This window comes from Puma concolor, chromosome B3, assembly GCF_028749965.1.
Source record: "Puma concolor isolate L17-30 chromosome B3, mPumCon1.1.hap2, whole genome shotgun sequence".
In the NCBI taxonomy this organism is placed as follows: Eukaryota; Metazoa; Chordata; class Mammalia; order Carnivora; family Felidae; genus Puma; species Puma concolor.
The window spans coordinates 42402063-42420026 of record NC_141672.1 but is presented as its reverse complement, the minus strand read 5'-3'; the positions used below and the strand labels follow the sequence as shown (position 1 = coordinate 42420026).

The window sequence follows — 17964 nt, the reverse complement described above, 5'->3', positions numbered from 1 at the left end:
GAGGTCCTGAGTGACCAGATCTAAGAAGGTCTTGTAATCTTCTTTACAGAGGAGTGGTTCGAAAACTCTCCTGTAGATCTGAATCAGCTGCAGGACTTGTAAAAACACAGACTGGGGGGCCCATTCCTGCAGTTTCTTTTCAGTTAGGTCTGTGAGTTGGGCCCAAGCATTTGCATTTATAACAATTTCTCAGGTGATACTGATGCTGCAGATCTGGGGCCCACATTTTAGGAACCACTGCTATAGATAATCAGCTTAGGGGTAGATATCTCAGGGATATCCCTGAGATAGGGATATCAGCTTCTCTCAGGAATTTGTGACTTGGAACAAAGAGATGTGGAGACTGAGCCCTCTGGAGACAAGTTACAAAAACTACCCCTGTTGTGATTCCCTGAGCTGGTCGGTTCCTGCTTGTGAGTGGAGCCTGGGTTGCTTAATCCTTTCACTTAATCCTATTTCTTTATTTTCCATAAACTGGCCATAGACAAGTTTCTGTTGCCTGCCCCTAAAAGAACTTGAACTAAGACATGAGCGTCTCAGTTACATGTTTCACCACAGAAACAAAAAGCGTTCTAAGTATTTAAAACAGATATAATACAGCACAGGGAATTGGTCGTGGGGTGACAGAAGGCCCGAGAAGCCAAATATGAAATGAGAGATTAACAACATCAGGAAGCTACCTCCACCCCTAGGCTGGAGGGACAAGGGGAGAAGGTGGCATTAACGGAGGCTGGGGTGATCTAGAAGAAGCCAAGACCACAATGGACGAGCCCAACATGGGAAATGCTGCTGCCCTTGCCAGAAACATTGGCCAATGCCACTCTGCAGAAGTGGAAATAGAAAAATTCCCTGGCTTCATTCTTCCTCTTGCCTCCAACCTCTCATCAGTGCCTCTGTCTGCTCAGAAATCTGGAGAACATGGCCTGTGATAGGACAGCTTGGGGCACTGGTGGGATACAGATCTGAAAACAAGCCAAGGACCAACACTGTTCTATTTGGATTTTGTGTGTTTTTTCTTCAAAGCACACTTTGCCTCCTTGCAAAATAGTGACATAATATGTGCTCACATATAATTTCTAATAGTTGCTTGTTAAGAACAAATGTTTTATAGCTTTTTATTGTTTCATAATTAGGATTGACGTTTGAGACCATCTTCAGGGGAATATTGCAAATGGTAAGAAGAACTAGCATGTGAATTTTCAGCGTCAGAGGTGTTTTTATACGTCTCATCAGATTTAATGCTCAAAAACCTCGTGAAGTGGGTTTTACTGTTAGCTCAATTTTAAGAATAAGGAAATCAAGGCTCAGAAGGAGAAAGCAACACAGAATAAGCAAAGTCACATTGCTCAAAAGTGGTAAAATGGCTTGATCCCAAACCCGTGCTCAGCACATAACCTCAATTGTTGCAAAACACCAAGCTATTGTGTGAAACCACATGCAAAGCTACAAACTTAAAATTCTTTCTCTGTTGATATCTCATGTCCTCTCTTATCAAAAAAAACCCCAATGTGTAGAGTAAAACTGTGTAACCAGAACTGGGAGAGGGTATTTTGAAAGATCAGCAAAATACCCCCAAAGCACCTTCCCTCCTCCACCACCTGTGGATGGTCAATTAAATCTATTCTCAGTGGTCCCACAGTTTCCTAATTAATAGGCAATGATTACGGGGCAAGGCAGGGTCTTTCATAAGCTCATTCTAGAACAACAGCAATCATTTTAAAAAGAAAAGGAAAAAAAGCAAAGAACCCTTTGGCTGAGAATATAAATTAAGCTACACATAGGGCGTGTTTTTGATGGCTCCTGAGACTACTTAGTCACTTAGAATTAAATACAAACACACACAATGAGTGTATGTGAATGTATGTGCCTGTGTCTCACGGAGAGGAAGAGAGAGAGTTCCCTTCTGTGTCATAGAAATTGTTAATCTTCCTCTAGTCCCAGGTCTACGGGCTGCATTTCTGATGCTGAAAAGCCATCTTTGTTTCCCCTGGTTACCAATGAAACTGTGCAGGGATCAGTTCAAATCCATCACCATGTACAGAAAAATGCTTCCAAATACAAATCTTACTCTCTGTATCTGTTATCTATATCTATTCAAAAGGAAGGACAGCTCACATGTGCACATGCACACATTTCTGTGCTTACAGTGTAGGTACATGATGTCCTATATATATGGAAATGAGCTATGTAACACGGCACATCTCTATAATATTAATTGCTATAGAGTGGGATTTTTTTCCACAGGCAGGCTCCATCCTCTCCTTCACTGCTTGAAAACCCAAGAGAAATTGCTGTAAAGTGATTTGTCCTATAAAGTTACTGCTCAGAATGTACCTCAATAATATACTTTTATCTATAAGGATAAGCCCTGCCTTAGAGAGAGCCCTACACCCAATTTATTGACTCAATAAATTTCAGGCTCACTGATTATATTTCCATCTAAAAGCTTTACACCGTTATAAAACTGGAGAGCCTTTAGTATCATTTCAGGTCAAGTTTCTTTCTGAATATTTTTCCACAATGAGCTGCAATACATTAAGCCTACCCATTAACTAGAATATCACTGATTATACTCTTGATCTGATGGCCAAGGGACCATTTGCATTGTCTGGGTTCCACTTAACACAATATTTGAAATGGATAGAATAGCTTAGAACAGGAGAGCAACATTCAAGCCATCTTCCTTCAGTGGAGAAAAATGTGTCTGGTTTGTTAAAAGAAAATCAGAATTTGGAACTAAAACTTCTCTCTGCAAAACAAAGCATTTGTCTCTGCTGATATCCTCAACCAGTTCCATGAATATCTTTTCTTGAACCCAAGTTAGTGCCGCATAATGAGATGAGAAAATAAGAGTCATAAGATTTCCAGTAATTAGGTGGAGTTGTTTGAAATCTTAATTGTGAACTTCCCCCCTCCCCCAAGATGTACAGTCTTCTAGAGATTTTGCTAGCAGAAATAAGGGTGTGAACTGATCCTTATGCGTGATTGAGACACATCCAGTGCCATTATAATTTACCTTTACAACTGGAATAACTAGATACATTGATTTTTTTTCAGTTAAAAAGACACCTGAAGAACTGCTCTCAGTGTTAATTTTTCGTAATACTTGAGATCCACTGAATAATGAAAAATGTCACAGAAAAATTTTACATATTGAAAATAAAATCCTCCTAAAGGGTCAGAATTCTGCCACACACTTTTTGCTTTAGTTAAAATTAAACATTCAGCTGTGTTAAGATCACGGCATTCTTGAACAGCACGATGCTGTTTGGTTTAGGTCATTTAAAAAATATTTTAAGAGATAGGCATGGAAAAGGAGGGGAGAGTGTTGTGGATTCAAAAGTGCATGTACGCATATGTGTCATTTATCAAAACTTTAGACAAGGACGTCGTCTTCCTGGGAGTTGAGAGCCGTCAGAGCGGGAAGTCCGCTGCAGGGAAGAACAAAAGCATGGCTGCGCGATAGTACTATCTCTGCAGCAGCAGCAGGCTCCCCGAAGGAGGGTTGCAGCGACTGTCTATTATTACACCGCATTTTTATTAGTGACAGCCTCCGTTATCCTGTCAGCTCAGCCAACTAAGCTGTTCCCTGCGTTCTGGTTGGTCACCCGGACTCCGTTAAATGGGAAAAGGAAAGAGGACAGAAAGGTGAATTGTACTAAGTGGGAGCACACGGGGATTTCTCTTCTTCGCGGCCGGCATCGCCTCTTCCTCGGGGACGTGGGGGGAATTCCAGGACCGCTTTTAACCCAGAAACCAGTGCGTCCTATTAATTAGTTTCTAAGCGCAAGGAAGGCAGCGAAAAGCTTAATCTTCTCCCTCCAGCTGGGGCCAAGAGCCGGGATGGTCAGAGCTGCCTGGCCTGTGCGCACCAGCGCCCGACCCCTGGCGGCCCTCAGAGCCCTCACCGGGCAGAATGGAGGTCAAGTCAAAGGTCACGACCGCAGGGTGCCCTCCCCCCACCCCCCTCGCCGCGGTGTCCGCAACTCAGCTTCTTGAACGACCACCACTAACACTGCAAGGCTGGAGGGCGGGGAGGGGGCGGGTCCGGAGGGGGGCGGGATCAGGGGCGGGGACGAAGCTGCCGAGGAATGCGACGGGAAGTGTAGTTCCGTGAACCGTGGTTAGCGTAGCTACTCGGGCTGTGCGTGTGAGATCGAGACTACAACTCCCAGGGGTGTGCGGGCCCGGCTGGGGAGTCCATGCGCAGTGGGCGCCACATTGTATCCTATCAGGCGAGGAGAGGGTGATGTCACCTGCGAGTTGGTAACCTACGAGCGGCTGTGAAGGAAACTGTTTAACCGGATCCCATTGTACCCGGAGCGCAGAGCCGCCTTTCCAGCATGCAGGGGCTGCTCAGGTAAGGGGGACGTGCCGCCTCGCCCGCCGCACTCATTCATTAAGTAGCACCGCGCGGTGGCGTGGGGGGTGGGCGCGCTACTTCGGGCCGGGCGCTGGGTTCGCGGCGCGCCCTCCCGCTGCCTCTCCGGAGCCCCAGGGCCAGTAGGTAAATATTAAACCCGTCCTTCAGGTTGGGTCTGGGTGGGAACGGGACCTAGACAGCTCCCGGCTGCCAAGCTGGGTTTGGGAAAATGGCTGCAAGCGCGGCGAAAAGCAAGGCAAGCCCGGAGGAAGGCGCCCCCGAGGACGGGGGTCCCTCCCTCCTTTCTTTCTGAGGCGCTGGGATGCCAAAAGAGCAGGCAGGGTACCATTCGCCGCCTTGCTGTAGGCTCTCGAGGCTGGGGCTTCGGGGCGCCGGGGGTCGTGGCCTCGGCTGGGGGCCCTGCCCGCGGTCGGGAGCTGCTGGCCCGGGAGGCTCCGAGGCAGGCGTGGTGGACTCGGAGGTGGCAACAGGGAAGGAGGGACTCGTGTGCCCGCCCGCGTCCGAGCAGAACCCCAACCATCCCTGCAGCCCTCGCTTCGAGCTTTATTTGAAAAAGGGGACGAGGTGACTGTAATTCCGCGAAAGTTGGAAGCTAAAGGTCTCGCAGGAGAGGAGGGAAACCCTGCGCTGCGGAAAGACCAAGGGGTGTTGGCGGACAGCGGGGAGCGGAGCCTGCGCCGCCTGCGGAGCGGGTTCGGGGCGCCGCAGGGCGCTCGCGCCTCTCGTCCCCCTGGGAAAGGTGCATCTTGTTTCCCCTGTCCGGATTGCTCCCTCCACAAAGAGCACCTGAGCTGGGGCGAAGCGTCTGCCCGGAGCCTTGGGCTGGGAGTTGGTTAGGCGGTGCGGGGTGTCGAACAATCTAATGATGAGGCTCGCTGTGGGGCAGGAGGGCTGGGCAATAGGAACCATCTGGTGTCGAAAATCCAACTGCTTGCAAATGGGCTTGCCCTCCGACTTGAGACGTGCTTGGGGCCCGAGAACTCTATAAAAGTCCTCTGGATTTCCTTTCCTAGCACCCTCATTCTTTCGCATACTCACTCACTCATTCATCAAACCCAGCTAATGGCTCTGTTCTCAAGTCGCTCACAGCCTGGTGATGGGATGTTATGGTTTTTTGTTTTTTTGCCCCCATAAAATATTTTGGTGGGCCCAGGAATTGATACTTGCGCTTTATTTCCTCTAGCTTGGTCCCCTACCCCATCTCCACCCGCAGGAGAGCATCAAGAGCATATGCTACCCGTGACCGTTTTGCGCTCAATGAGTTGGTAGTTGCTTGAGACTGGAGAAGGAAGGACCTAGTGAATTGAAGCGGAGTTTGTCTGCGAGACGAATCCCGTTGCCATGGCGACTCCTGCCGTCGGAATCTTAACTGCTCCCACTGCTGTTTCAATTCGTTGTGGCTCTGCGGGCAGCTGGGAGGGCGTGGCCAGTGGGTGTGGTCAAATGCTCGTTCCGGGCCCAGCTGCTCTCTCTTCTTCACCCTTTCCACAGCCCAGGCCTCCATTCTCTTGGAAATAGCTTGGACACAGTTCTAGACCCCTTTCCCTCTCGTGTGCCCATACCTTGGAGCCTCCTCTCTCCAGAAGTAATGCTGGAGCCTTTTTCCTGAGGCATGCTCTTTCCCTTTCAGGCTAGATGCATAATTTCCCTAATAATGTACCTGACCCGAGTTGGAGGCATATTTCTCAAGGAGGGCGTGTCCTCTGTTTTGCATGAAGAGAGAGCTCTCTGGCCACCGGTTAAGGGCCTCGATTTGCCCTAGGTGCAGCTCTCTGGAAGTTTATAGGAACAGTTAATAACTGAAATTGAATTCTGGAAGTCCATGTCATGCCTTGTGGTTCCCATAAAATCTAGAAGCCTGCCGCCTGCCTAAAGGATGCAGGTCCTTGGGAATGAAGCAGGCTGGGCAGGAATCTAGGAGGCCTGGGTCATTCTCTAGCTCTGTCATTGCTGGCTACCCCACTCTGGGGTAATTCTTTACTTCAGGGGACCTGGGTCCTTAGTAACGTGGGAGAGGGGCTATAGAGGGTTTCCCAAAGCTGATTCTAGGTATAAAATCTTGTGACTCTACAAAGGACTTGGTCATTGTCTTTTCTCAAAATAATCTGAAGATGAGTTAAATTCCACTTCTGACACTGTGGCATTGGGTTAATATCTCTGAGCCTTATTTGTATGACTCACTTGACAAACCAGCCTGGCTCTTCATGGCAATCCTTCAAGGTAGGCAAGGCAGCCATTTGACTAGTTGTGATGATATTTCTAATATTACTAGTGTTATCCCTGTATCTGGACTTCTATTTATCCTTTTGTAGAATTGTTCAGGGTTTGTCTTTTTATAGATTCTTGATGAATGCAGTTATTTGTAATCTAATTGCATTCGGTGTAATTGAATTACACAAATATTTTGTTTACCTTCTGCTTTTGTTACATGCCAAAGTGGATTATCACAGACATTGCAGTTAAGGGGGAACAAGGCTGTATCTGTGAATGTGTATGCATGTGCATTCTTGTGCAGGTAGATGCTTGGGGACACTGACTGCCAAGTGGTTGACATTTCATCGTCTTGTTTTAAGTAGGCGGTTACATCCTCATGAGGAAACAGCATCAGAAATTGTCACTGTTTTTGTCCTAGAACTTATCACTGGCTGAACATCTCCTTCGATTGTCTGATTTTTCATGTGTCCCTATAATTCTGACAGCAATTCTAATGTGTTCCACCCCCCCCCCCCAACCCCCAAGGTCTCTGAGGGCAGGGTCTTTGTCTTGTCCTTCCCCGTCTCTCTAGCAATTAGTGTTTGACCATTGGTAGGTATTTAATAAATATTTGTTGAGTCAATAGAAGAGCCATGATTGGAGATTCAAGATTGCATTCTTTCCACTGGTAGTTCTGGCGTCAATGGTAATACTCCTTTAGCTTTCTGTGAAGTAGTTTCATCTCAGCATAAATGAAAACGCCTATGTAGCACGTGACCTGAAGTATAGAAGGCCTTCCATGTGTCTGAAATCGATGTATTTTGTAATTATTTGCTGTTGGAATACATTCACTCACATAGACTTTCTTTTTTTTTTTTTTTGTCTCTAAAATTCTTGTTACAGGTCTTAATGCAATTCTTATTACCCCACAGCCGGCATTTCTAGATGTCTCTTGTTCTCTCCCTGGCCCAGATAACTTTCCCAGGAGGTGTAGGAAAGGAGAGAGAGAGAGAGAGACTAAGGCAGAGATAACCAGAGGCTTTTGCCAGGCCACCCATGGCACCGGAGGCACCATTGGGGTAGAGGAGCTGGACAGTGGCTTTCTTATCTGTGGAGGAGTTTTCTCATAAACAGGATCGGTTGTCCCAGGCTGGCTCATGTGAGAGAAGAATGGAGTAGGAGAGATTTGTCCAATATTTGTAATGTTGTGTTATCATCCACTAGTCAGATTCTGTGGGTTTTCAGAAGTATAAATTAGCGGGGAGGCATGATATCAGCAGTGGGTCGTGTCCTTGGGTGGTGCTTACAGGAGCTTAGTAGGTGCCAAGGAATTTGAATCCTGGCTTTCTCGCTCTGTGGATAGGCTCTGGGTGTCACAAATGCCTGTGTGTCTGTGTGTGGTTTTATTTGAACTACTTTGTTTAAAAGCCTGCTTTTAGTGTTGGTATTATGGTCATCAGAACAAATAAGCTGTTTACAAACAAAACATGGTTAAGATTGAAAGTGTTTCATCGTGTAAATATTTTGGGGATGTCATAAAGAGTGGCTTTGGCTTGAGAATCTTGAGGTCTTCTGTGAAATCACTTAAAAAGTTACAGCTGTTGGATCAGGGAGACCCAGCTTTTCCAACAAAGCCTGGTACCACTGAGAGCCTTAGGTGTTTGGTTCAGGAAATAATCACAGAGTTGTAACTTCTGTGGGGCCCTCCCTGGCTTCATGTCATACTCCTGGTATTTCCAAGTTTTAAGCCTATCCTTATATTATTGTAGGAAATAATTGCAGGCACCTTTGCCACTTTAGGTTAGCAGACTTGCTTAAACTCCAGAGGGGGCACGGTCAAAATGAAAATTCTTATATTTCATTTTGTGATTTTTCTTCTTTGCATCAGGAACGTGGACTACTGTCACTTACATTGGCATTTCGAGTTCTAACTTGGTAATGGAGGAAATCTTCCAAGTGAAATGTATTCTAACACTCACAGCATCTGTTCTTAATGGTTTCCCTGAGAGCTCAGTTTAGAGGCAACTGATACCACAGTTACTATTTAAGAAATCGGTAAGCTCGGGTGATCTCAGTTCTTGAGTTCGAGCCCTACATCGGACTCTCTGCTCTCAGCACAGAGCTTGCTTTGGATCCTTTGTCCCTCTGTCTCTCTCTCTGCCCCTCCCCTGCATGTGTATGTGCGCACGCGCTCTCTCTCTCTCTCTCTCTCTCTCTCTCTCTCTCTCCCTCCCCCTCTCTCCCTCTCCCTCTCCCTCCCTCCCTCTCTCCCCCCCCTCTCAAAAATAAATATTAGGGGCACCTGTGTGGCTCAGTCTAAGTGTCCAACTCTTAACAGATACAGGTCATGATCTCACAGTTTGTGAGTTCAAGCCCTACATCGGGCTCTGCACTGACAGTGTGGAGCCTGTTTGAGATTCTCTGTCTCCCTCTCTTACTGCCCCCTCCCCAGCTTGTGCACGCTCACTCACTCTCTCTGTGTGCCTAAATAAGTAAATAAACACTAAAAATTAAAAAAAAAAATAATGTTTATTTTTGAGAGAGAGAGAACATGTGCATGAGTAGGGGAGGGGCAGAGAGAGAGGGAGACACAGAATCCGAAGCAAGCTCTAGGCTCCGAGCTGTCAGCACAGAGCCCGACGTGGGGCTTGAATTCACAAACCTTGAGATCATGACCTGAGCCAAAGTCAGCTGCTTAACCGACTGAGGCACCCAGGAGCCCCAACCCTAAAAAAAAAAAAAAAAAAAAAAAAAAAAAAATTAAGTAAATAGACATAAAAAAGAAGAAATCTGTAAGGAGGGGAGTTTCTGTATGTGGCTTGAGAGTAACATCTGGTGGATGGGGCAGGCTTGGGTGGAGGATACCTCCTGTGAGGTCACATTCACTGGCTTCTTCAGTAGGTTGTGTTTAGAGTGGCTGATAGAGATTGGAAGTGAAGGATGGATCTGAATTGCGTCCCGTCCCTCTGATTCCTCCAAGCCACCGCTTAGTAAGTACCACCACTGAGAGCGGGACGGATGCAAATGAGATGCAAGTTGATTTTGGTGACCTACATTCTACTCTAGCAGACTATTTTTGCAGGGAAAAAAAAAAAAAAAAGAGTTTACCTTTTTATTGTCTGGCATCCTTTCCACTGTTCCGGGAGGGGAGAACTGAGCATTTCAGAATGAGTTTGCGTTCATAGTACACACATCCAAAAATTAGTTAAAATGCCGAATCCAGGAGCACTGCAGCAAGTATACGGAGGCCTCCCCCCTTCCGCGCGGTTCATCTGAGGTCGCCAAATACATATGCAGCTTTGGTGAGCATTATTTTCCTTGTGGACGTTTCAGCACTCCTGGTTTTTACACCATCTGTGACTTTGTCCAGTAATGGCTCCACTCATTTGGAATGTGTGCTCCTCTGAGTTTCTAAATTCTCCTTGTGCTCTCAGATCCATCTTGAGTGCCACAGATGCCAGGAAGCCTTCCCTGCCTCAGCTTTTACCACCCCCCTCTGTCCTTCCTCCTCAGAGCCCTTAGCCTGACCACAGAACTTAACATAGCTGACACGATGCTGACAGTCAAGGTATGTGAGGTGCTTACCTTGAACCAGGACCTTCCTAATACTTTACATGGGCTTAACCATTGACTCCTCTCACCAATTGTATGAGAAGGTACCATCATCACCATTTTACAAAGGAAGAAACTGAGGCATGAAGAAGTTAAGGAACTTGCCTAGCTCAGGTCCCGCAACTGATAAGGGGCAGACTAGGTTAGGGACCTAGGCAGCCTAGTTCTCTGCACCCCTACACTGTTGCCTTGCCTCTGGTTTTCCTGTGTGTTCTTTTCTCTCCATCGAGTTAGGGGGAATCATAACTTCCTTTGTATCTCTTACTTCTGAAACAGTGCTGGGTCAGTAAGTGCTGGGTTCATTGAGAGTAAAAATGCTTCTGCATTTAATGGTTTCTTTTTTTTAATTTTTTTTAAGTTTATTTATTTATTTTGGGAGAGAGAGTGAGCACAAGGTGGGACAGGGCAGGGGGGTGGTGGTCAGAGAGAAGGAGAGACAGAATCCCAAGCAGGCTCTGCACCATCAATGCAGAGCCCAATATGGGGCTTGAACTCATAACTGTGAGAATATGACCAGAGCTGAGATCAAGAGTTGGATGCTTAACCACCAGAGCCACCCAGGTGCCCCTTCATTGAATAGTTTATTAAAGTCTGACTTTCTGGAGCAGAAAATGTTGCAGAGGATTAAAAATGTTGCATCTGTGTATTTGAATGATAAAACTTTTGAACTCCCTCCTTTTTGCTGTGTGGGTGATAGGCAAATTATTTGAAAAAAGAAATGCTCTTATATGCCATCTCTAAATCTATTTGGAGCCTGTCCAGCATTAGACTGTATTTGTTAACTGAGATAACTTTCCAATAGGTTGAATCTCTTATCTAAAAAAAAAAAAACCTTCTCACCCAGAACAGAGCTCCAGAAGCTGACTCCCATAACTTCTTAGCTTTCTTCCTCCTTGTTGTCTTTTAACATAAATTGTAAAAGCTCTTTTGAAAAGAAAATAATGAAAACTTGAGTAGTAGTCAGACATGTAATCTAATATTGGTTTATCCTTAGATATTAAAATAAGCTTTTTTATTTCTCACCTCAGAAGAGAGACTTTTATTTATTTTTACAGTGGAGCAAATTTGGTGCCAAATATATGATTGCAGTTCTTTTAAACCTTAGCCCCTATTGTGAATTAAATGTGGAAACCCAGGGAAGCAGGTTCAATTTTTAATGCAGTTGGTACCATTTCCTAACTTACAATAGATCTTTTCCTTTTGGCTTAAAACTGGATATTTTGCCCCTTTGACAATATTTAATGAAGACAATTGAGTAAAACTCAAAACTGTCATTTAGGGAAATAATAGAAAAGTTATGCCCTAACAGTATATTGCCAGGAAAAGGAAATGAAAACAAGAGGCTTATTAGCTGATAAGTTGTTCAAACATAATATTCATTCATTCAACAGACATTGATTTCAGAAGCTTTTTTTTTTTTCATTCATCTTCTTACACTTCCTAAGTATGTCAGTCACCGTTAGTAATAACCTGAGTTCATTCTGTTCTATAAATTGCACCAGGATTGGAATTGAAGGTACCTTTTATTCTGCCAGGTACATAATTAGGGTCAACTATTAAACTGGTCTTTGTCCTTTTCATTTCTGAAAGAAAAAAAAAGTCTGTGCAATTGGCAAATATTGCCCATCTGATGGGCTTTCTGAATTTAGGCTTCCAAGAGTAGATAGCCCAGATCTGAGCTTTGGGCATTGTCTGGGCAATAAGAGATGCCCATCTTTTGTTTTTTGAAATGGGTTCTATATTCTGGCTTTTTGGCTATGCTCAGCTTGTTGGTGACCTACAAACCAGGTCAAGGCCATGGCCATGGGTTAGTTTTGTCTTGTTTTGGAGCCACAAACTGTACCTATAATCTTAGTCAGCTTTTAAAAAAATTTTTTATATTTACTGTTTTTTTTTTTTTTTTTTTTTTTTTTTTTTAAGTAGGCTCCATGCCCAATGTGGGGCTTGAACTCACAAACCTGAGATTGAGTCACATGCTTTACCAACTGAGCCAGCCAGGGCCCCTCCCTCCTGCCCGGTTTTAGTTCATCATGCTCCTTCTTGGCAACAGAGGAGACTAGATAGTACACTGTGGATATATTAATGCATAGCCATCACTTCAAGGGGCAAAAGATGGGGGTCTTAGTTTTTTTAGACCCCATAAGTTAGAGGTAAAGCTTTGCCAACAATTTGCCAAGGAATTGTATGCTTCTGACAGGTGTCCTTCTATGAAGAGTGGGTCAGAACTAAGAGCAGCTTCCTAAATAAAACTTTGCCAAAGCCCCGTAGCCTTGGTCTTTTCTGTTTCTTGGGGATGTGACCAAGTCATTAGTAGATGTTTTTGTGCCATTTCTTGGCTTCACTCTTCTTCCCTAAAACCCCTGCAGATTTGCATCCTAGGAGAAGAGTGAGGGATAGTGGTCAGCATCATTCACCAGGTTAGATTGTTCGTATGTATCTAAATGTATTTGTTTCATAGAGATCTGCAAAACCAAGCAGTGAAATGATTAGACATGAGTTAGTTAATTAGAGCCTGTAGTTCTGCAACAAGAGGATTACACCGAGGGCTCTTCTAAATATTGAGAATTTGTTACAAAAAAAAATTGTAAAAAGTTCAAGGAAATGATGTAGACAGTTTAAACCACTTGAAGGTCCCTTTTGCATTCTCTCCTCTCGAAAGTTGGTGAAATTGTGGATACAGAAAATGTCATACAGTTTCGCCCTTAGCATTTCTTTTTTTTAATGCAGCTACAGTTACCCCATATTAGTGGCTATTTGACTTAGGATGATGACGGCGAAGAAACAACAATAACATTTGGCTTCTTTCCCATTCTGTTTGTATGCAATCTTGTTTGCATTAGCAGTCCTCAACCCTGCTACTTGCACTCAGTGGTAATTTGAAGAAGTCTGAGACAGTGTGGAATGAATTGGGCTGGAATTGAAGGCGATGGCCGAGACTGCATCATGTTCTCAGAATGTTAAATGAGAGGCCTGTTATTATATTTTCATATTTTAAACATTAAGAATAGGGATTGGATTAGACTAGAAAACCTCTGTGACCCATTTAGGGCTTAACAGTCTGTGTGTAGGTGACATTTCCAACTATAGAAGTTCCAAGAACTGTGGCAAGAAACTGCCGTGCCTCTGACATTTTCTGCTAAGGGACTGGTTTGAAATTTAAAAAAATAAAGTACTATTTTTAGTTTGACCCAGTTTCTTTTCAGGCTGTGCCTGAAGCCACCTTTCTTCCTCACTCCACCTTTGCCTACTACACTCCTTGGATTGTAATTTGAGTCTGGAAGAGCAGTGAATTGCCTCCTTGTCAGTCCTGTGCTCATAGCCTCCTTGTGGGAAAAGGACAAGGTTGTCTTCCATGGGCCAGGTCTCATGTGAGGGGAGCCACAATCACTGACCTCACCAAGGAGCGCGTCTTACCCCTAACCCCCTAATTGAGAAAAGGGAGCTGTGTGGTAGCAGAGGGTGGGGGCTGCTTACATTTGAATCCTCCCGAGCTCACATTGTTTTTCTGATGGAATATGTTGGGGGAAGTAGGTGGAGGGGAGGACAGAGGGAGTTATTGGGTCTCACTTATCTTATCATTTGTTTCCCTCTGGATCGCGTTTGTTTATACTGTCTCCTCGGGCCAGGAATTCCTCCAGCAGAAAGCATGCATACACGTGGGGATATTCAGATCTGATCCGAGCTTCCTTCTTCTTGTGTTCCATTTGCTGACTTGGCTTTCCTCTCTACAGCCTGATCTGAAACGAGGGCTGGAGATATTTAACCTGTTTTCAATTCTTCTGTTATGTGGAAACGAGATCTTAAAACGGTGACTTGGGGCAAACATGTTAATGTGTTTTTGATGAGAAAAGAGGATGGTGATGAGTAGGCTTAAATCTAACATTTATGTAGAACTTACTTATGTTGGTAGAGAGTTTAGTCATGAGTGTTTGACACCTTGAAATGAAATCTCGTCACCATTTGGTTGCTGTGTTGCAATTACACAGAGAAAAAAGACACGCCAATTAATTTTAGGTTCAGATGTGGGTAATCTTTGCAATTCATTTGAAATTCCCGGGCCTCAGTTTCCTCATCATGAACTGTTGTGAAAATTCTAAAATTTTGTGTGAATGGTGTCATCGTTAAATAATGACCTTACTTGTATGGCATTGTGTAATATTGATGATTATAATAGCCAGTGGATTTCCCTAGAATGGAGATCAGTGGGGGGGGGGGGAACCTCCATTTTCTCACCTTCAGAGTTTCCAGTATTGGCCCCTGCTCTTAGCACTAAGAGACTCTGAAACTAAACCCTTAAAATCTGATCCCTCTTCTGTTCTTTTTTTTTTTTCTTATGTTTATTAATTTTTGAGAGAGAGAGAGAGAGACCAAGCAAGAACATGGGAGGGGCAGAGAGAGAGGGAGACATGGAATCTGAAGCAGGCTCCAGGCTCTGAGCTGTCAGCACAGAGCCCAACGTGGGGCTCCATCTCACGAACTGTGAGATCATGACCTGAGCCCAAGTCAGATGCTCAACCAACTGAGCCACCCAGGAGCCCCTGATCCCTAGTCTGTTCTTAATTGAACAGCTTCTCGTCCTGTTCCCCAGCTTGGGGGCTCAGGAAGTTCCATAGGGTATAAAGGACAAGGCTAGACAATGTCTTTGGGTGATCATCCAGTTCTGTTTAAATTGATAAACTCTTTAAACCAGAGTTTGACTGCCAGTGGTATACAGGATGGATGTAGCCAGCTGTCATGTTTTGTTTGACTAACCCAGTGTTATTTTAAAAAATTGAATGATTTTAGCGAGTGTTTACATTCTCATTTGGCACAGGCCTCACCACACCCTAGTGCCTCATACATAGCCACTTTGTTTAATGTGATATTTCTTTATCTCCTTGGACCTTGAAGGCATTTGAGTTTGTGATCCCTATTTAATTTAATTTAATTTAATTTATTTATTATTTTTGAGAGCCCCCTAAGTGGGCTTTGCGCCATCAGCAAACCTGATGTGGGACCCGAACTTGTGAACCATGAGTTCATGACCTGAGCCCCCAGTTCGTATTGTAAGCTACTGGTAACAAGAGTCTCTTCAAACCAGTGGTCTGGTAAACGACTCAATCCAGGGTATCTGAACCTCAGTGCTATTGGCATTTTGGACAGGATAATTCTTTGTTGTGGGGGCAATACTGTGTACTGTAGGATGTTTAGCAGCATCCTTGGCCTCTACCCACTAGATGCCAGTAACAACCTTTCCTCCAGTTGTAACAACCAAAAATGTCTCCAGACATTGCCAAAGGTCCCTGGGAGGGCAAAATTGACCGTGGTTGGGAGCCAGTTGACAGATTTTGGATGGCCTGAGAACTTTTAAACATTGGACCAGGCTTAGATATTTAGGGATAAATTGGAATTCATCTGGGAAACTAAGCTACCCTGCTGTTTTTATTTATTTGGGCAGTTGGTGAGAGCAAAGTAAAGGTCAGTGGATTAGACCCTGTGGGGTCATTTCTCCATTCTTCCGTGACCACTGCCTGGGAGGCCAGCCACATTTTAAGGACATATTCTTGGTCACAACAGGGGACTCTGTGAGACACTGATGCTGGGTCAGGGCAAGCCTACCAGAGCTAGTGGGTAAACAACTTTGAAGCCCATGGCCTGTGTTGGTAGGTCAGTAATGTTATCTGTGGATAAGGAAGATGAGGCTTTGGGGAAAGAAAAGGTTTGCTCTGTCATTATTGTCAAAGGCCAGAATGCTTAGAAAAGGGGAGGGGGGGCTCAACCTTTAAAAATGACAGCTTATCTCACATTAGCAGTGTGGGAAGAACTCTGAAAAAGATTAACATAGTGATGGGTTTTTTGTTTTTTTGTTTTTGTTTTTGTTTTTTTCCGCCTCTCCCTCAACCAAGAATGTCTTTAAAACTTGAGTCTAAAACTTGAGCTTTGGCAACACTCAAACTTGACTCTCAGAAAAGCATCGGTAAGAATTTCAGTGTACATGGGGGGAATGTTGTGAAGTTTTAATTAACCAACCCAAATTCAGTTCTTGAGCAACTAATGAGACGATAACGCTTAGGGAAGCACACAGTTTCAGTTAAAAGAGAAGCCAAAGGGGCGCCTGGGTGGCGCAGTCGGTTAAGCGTCCGACTTCAGCCAGGTCACGATCTCGCGGTCCGTGAGTTCGAGCCCCGCGTCGGGCTCTGGGCTGATGGCTCAGAGCCTGGAGCCTGTTTCCGATTCTGTGTCTCCCTCTCTCTCTGCCCCTCCCCCGTTCATGCTCTGTCTCTCTCTGTCCCAAAAATAAATAAACATTGAAAAAAAAAAAAAAAAATTTAAAAGAGAAGCCAAAGTCGTTTCTCAGAGGGTTGGGTAGGACTTCCGAAGGCTGTCTGTTAACAGGTTCTCCACCCTGGATGTGAGTCAGAATATCCTCTGGTGGATATAAAAAGATGCCTCAGGATTCTGATTTAGTAAATGTCCGGGTTTGGACCCAATCTCCAGGATTCTTGAAACTCCCCAGGTAATTCTGATATTTAGCCAGGACTGAAAATGAGTGGGAAGAGCAAAAGATCTGAAAAACTTGAGACCTTATCTTCTTTTCAAGATGATTCCCTAGGAGATTGAATTTGCACATTAACCGGTTGTTTCAAAGAAAAGGAAGCAGAAACCACCCTATTACAAATGGCCAACACCAGGGTGCCTTTGCCCGAAAGTGGGTGAAAGTAGTAGTCGGTGTTCTTACTAGCTTCTATTCTAGAAAATCCAGATCCTAGAGAGGATCTAGATATTTCACAGCTAGATTTCACTCAGTGAGTTTCTCATCAGACTCTTTTGGCTTCATAAACATAGGGTAGATTTGTTTGTTGCAAGTTTCCTTCCTTAACCTATGTCATGTGCCACCACAGAGCCCAGACTACAAAGTTCCAGTGTTATAACTACCAAAGGTGGGAAATAGAATAAAATGCCTCCTTTTACTTCGATTCTGCTTAGAATTTCAGATCCAGATTTCTTTCAAGCATAGCAGAGGCAAGGGAGTAACTAAGTTTCAGGGGGGAGATATTATACTGGCCATTTTATGGACTATGTCATAAACCACGGAAGCAACACCTTAAAATATCATTCATTCATTCGTTCATTCATTCATTTGGCTTGTAAAATATGTTTTAATGTTGGGTGTGAACCCTTAAGAATGCTATTTTAAATTCCAGATTTTTTCCCTTGGAATACAAGAACTCTTGTTTTACTTAAATAAAGCTCAGATCATCCTCTGTCTTCTGCTCCTGAAAATAAACAAATTACATTGTGCAATAGGTGAAGAGTGTCTCCAATGAAAGATTTTTTTGCTTTCACTGGCAAGTAGTTTCATGTCTTGTGTATTCGGATCATGTCTGGGTTTTCAAAGGAATGTTCATAGCATCAGTTATAGGAAGCAGTACTCTACAATCCCAAATTCACAGTTTTTCCAGTATCTGTTATGCCTGTAGATCAAGTCTTCTGCCCCCCCCCTCCCCCCCCAGTTCTTTTCTTCCCCAAGTGCTGATTTTGGTGTTCTAGGTGACCAATGTTTCTTGTGCTAGAGAAGAATTTGTTAGCATTACATGGTTTTAAAGGGAGAATGACTAATAAAAAGAAAGAATACAGTTTCTTTCTAAAAATTGTGGAAATGGTTACACAGTTTGTAAACATACTAAAAACCACTATACTATACATTTTAAATGGATGAATTTTATGGCATATGATTTTTATATCTCAATAAAGCTGTCAATTTTTTAAAAAGGCAAAAAAATCCTAAGTGCAAC

The 17964-nt window shown here is 44.2% G+C and overlaps 1 protein-coding gene across 4 annotated transcripts in view; it reads left to right on the top strand.

The window, feature by feature from the left end:
- The first annotated feature begins 4214 nt into the window (after window positions 1–4214).
- DAAM1 (dishevelled associated activator of morphogenesis 1) overlaps window positions 4215–17964 on the top strand; it is a 175783-nt gene continuing 162033 nt past the window's right edge. For 3 of the 4 annotated variants that reach the window (XR_015252337.1, XM_025918613.2, XM_086709636.1), the window contains exon 1: window positions 4215–4360. The gene's annotated coding sequence lies outside the window, so the exon portion shown is untranslated. The remainder of the gene's footprint in view (window positions 4361–17964) is intronic. The other variant, XM_086709637.1, reaches the window with a different exon arrangement.